Source organism: Cebus imitator, unplaced genomic scaffold (genome assembly GCF_001604975.1).
Source record: "Cebus imitator isolate Cc_AM_T3 unplaced genomic scaffold, Cebus_imitator-1.0 Scaffold577, whole genome shotgun sequence".
NCBI classification, from domain to species: domain Eukaryota; kingdom Metazoa; phylum Chordata; class Mammalia; order Primates; family Cebidae; genus Cebus; species Cebus imitator.
This window is the reverse complement of record NW_016107892.1, coordinates 856,144-858,633: the sequence shown is the minus strand read 5'-3', so window position 1 is coordinate 858,633 and position 2,490 is coordinate 856,144. Positions and strand designations below refer to the sequence as shown.

The following is a 2,490-nucleotide window of genomic DNA, read 5'->3' as shown; positions in this document are numbered from 1 at the left end:
AGTTCAGGACTTGCCTGGGCAACATAGTGAGATCCCATCTCTAAAAAAAAAATTATTTAAAAAAATTAATAAAACAGCCAGGCGCCAGTGGCTCACGCCTGTAAACCCAACACTTTGGGAAGCCGAGTCAAGTGGATCACAAGGTCAGGAGATCGAGACCATCCTGGCTAACATGGTGAAAGCCCATCTCTACTAAAAATACAAAAAATTAGCCGGGTGTGGTGGCATGCGCTTGTAGTCCCAGCTACTCGGGAGGCTGAGGCAAGAGAATCGCTTGAACCCAGGAGGCAGAGGTTGCAGTGAGCCAAAATCATGCCACTGCACTCCAGCCTGGACAACAGAGGGAGACTCCATCTCAAAAAGAAAAAAATTAATAAAACACAAGATTGGCTTGTGCGGTGAGACAGTATTGAATCCAACAAACGGGACCTGGATAGTGGGGGTCCATGATGCAATGGTGGCTGCACCATGAGACCCTTATCCATATAATATTTAGTGGATGTCGTGCCAGGCACTGTTCTGGGTGCTGAGAAGATAGCAGTGCATAAGACTAAGGTTCTGTCGACAGAGACTGTGTAACACCAGTGGTAAAGGCAGTCAACAAACTTATATTTTTGAGATAGTGATGAGTTCTGGAAGGAAAGAAGGCTGATGTGGGCCGGGCACGGTGGCTCGCACCTGTAATCCCAGCACTTTGGGAAGCCGAGGCGGGCAGATCACCTGAGGTTGGGAGTTCGAGACCAGCCTGACCAACATGCAGAATCCCCGTCGCTACTAAAATACAAAAGTAGCCGGGCGTGGCGGCGCATGCCTGTAATCCCAGCTACTCGAGAAGCTGAGGCAGGAGGATCTCTTAACCTAGGAGGCAGAGATTGCAGTGAGCCGAGATCTCGCCACTGCACTCCAGCATGGGCAACAAGAGCAAAACTCCGTCTCAAAAAAGAAAAAGAAAAGGCTGATGTGATGGTGAGGAAGGGGTAGGTGGAATCTTCTCTGAGGTTTGAGTGAATGATTCCTCTTTCTCTGAGCTGAGCCAAGCTGAGAAGCTGTGAGGATAAAGATAGGGCCGGGAAGTCCGGTCCGCTAGTCTGGCCTCCGAGGTGGGGGGTGACCATCAGAATGGATTTCCGATCTGCTCCGCGAGAGCCTTGCCCAAGAAAGCCCTGAACCACTTCCCAGAGCAGCGCTCCCCAGGGAATGAGAAGTCTTTTCCCCTCGGACTGGATGTGGCTTAGGACGCGGACCCACTGGGTGTGGGACAAGCCTTGGCACGGGCCTGGAGGGAAGAAAGAACCCACGCGCCCCCCACACTCCACGGGGCTTGCGGCCATCTCAGACGTTCCGCTTCCACGTGCAGAAACCACGCAGGTCCGAGGCCCGGGTTCTAAAACAGCCCTCGAAGTTAAAGGCCTCCACAACCCGCCTCTGAGGAGGGCAAAGAGGCCCCGGGGGCGGTGCCTCGCGAGACCCAAACAAGCCCACGTGGCAAGGGCGGGGCTCCGATGTGACGTCACGGCGCGCTCGTGCGCGGCTGAGGTCACGCGCCGGCCGTACCCTTGCCCGCGGGCCGTAAAGCGCGGAAGGTCGCGGTCTCGGCTTCCCCGGAACTTTTTGCTCAATTCGCCCCGCCCCTTTCCCAACTTTGATCCCCGCTTTCCGGCCCGAGGCGACCCCCGGCAACCGTTGTGGCTGGCGCCTAGCTCCCGCCGGGCTGTCGCTGAGCGCGGAGCCCGTGGGGGCCCGTGAGGTAAGGAGACAGCTGCGGGGCGACTCTGGCTTCCCCGTCTGCGCGTGCCTGAGCGCCCCGGGACCCCCAGGTTCCCCTCTTTCTCCTTTGGTTTTGCCCGGGGGTAGTCTCCGCTAGCCCCCCGCTTCCAGTCGGTTCCCCCTGGCCTCTCACGAAGGCGCGTCCAGGCGCCAGGACTCGGTGCCCGGAAGGTTGTCTGCTCGTGCCTTGGCTCGTGTCCTCGGCTTACCCAGGGCCTGCGCACCGCTCCTCCAGGCACCTGCATCTCAGCCCGGATGCCAGGGTGGCGGAGGTGACTGCGCCTCGGGCTCCCCCCTCACGGGGTTGCACACCCCTGCGGCGCAACTCCAGCTCGTTCAACCCGGTCCTACGTCCCTGCAGGTGGAACTGTTTTCCCGCGTTGAGACGTGCGGTCGGCTTGTGCTTCATAACTAGTAAGACTGCTGCAGAGTCGGGAGGAAGAAGTCACCTAGAAAAGTCTGGGCCAGGGCAGTGAGCTTCCTTGTTAATGTTTGACCTTTGGGGGCCGATGTGTGATACTAGGATTTGAATCAAGAATCTCCAAGCCCATTTCTCACATGCATGTAAACATAATGTACGGGAATGAGGGGGGTGGGTGGAGGAGGAGCCAGCCCTACGGGTGTACTTTTCCAGTGACAGGGACTTGTGTTAATTATTTTTTCTTTTTTTCTTCTTTCTTCTTCCTCCTCCTCTTTTTCTTTTTTTTTTTTTTTTTTTTTTTT

At 56.2% G+C, this 2,490-nt stretch overlaps 1 protein-coding gene across 1 annotated transcript in view; it reads left to right on the top strand.

Annotated features, from left to right (window-relative positions):
- The first annotated feature begins 1,548 nt into the window (after nt 1-1,548).
- The window catches only part of PDPR (pyruvate dehydrogenase phosphatase regulatory subunit), a 52,821-nt gene continuing 51,879 nt past the window's right edge, over nt 1,549-2,490 (top strand). The window contains exon 1 of the mRNA XM_037734144.1: nt 1,549-1,747. The gene's annotated coding sequence lies outside the window, so the exon portion shown is untranslated. The remainder of the gene's footprint in view (nt 1,748-2,490) is intronic.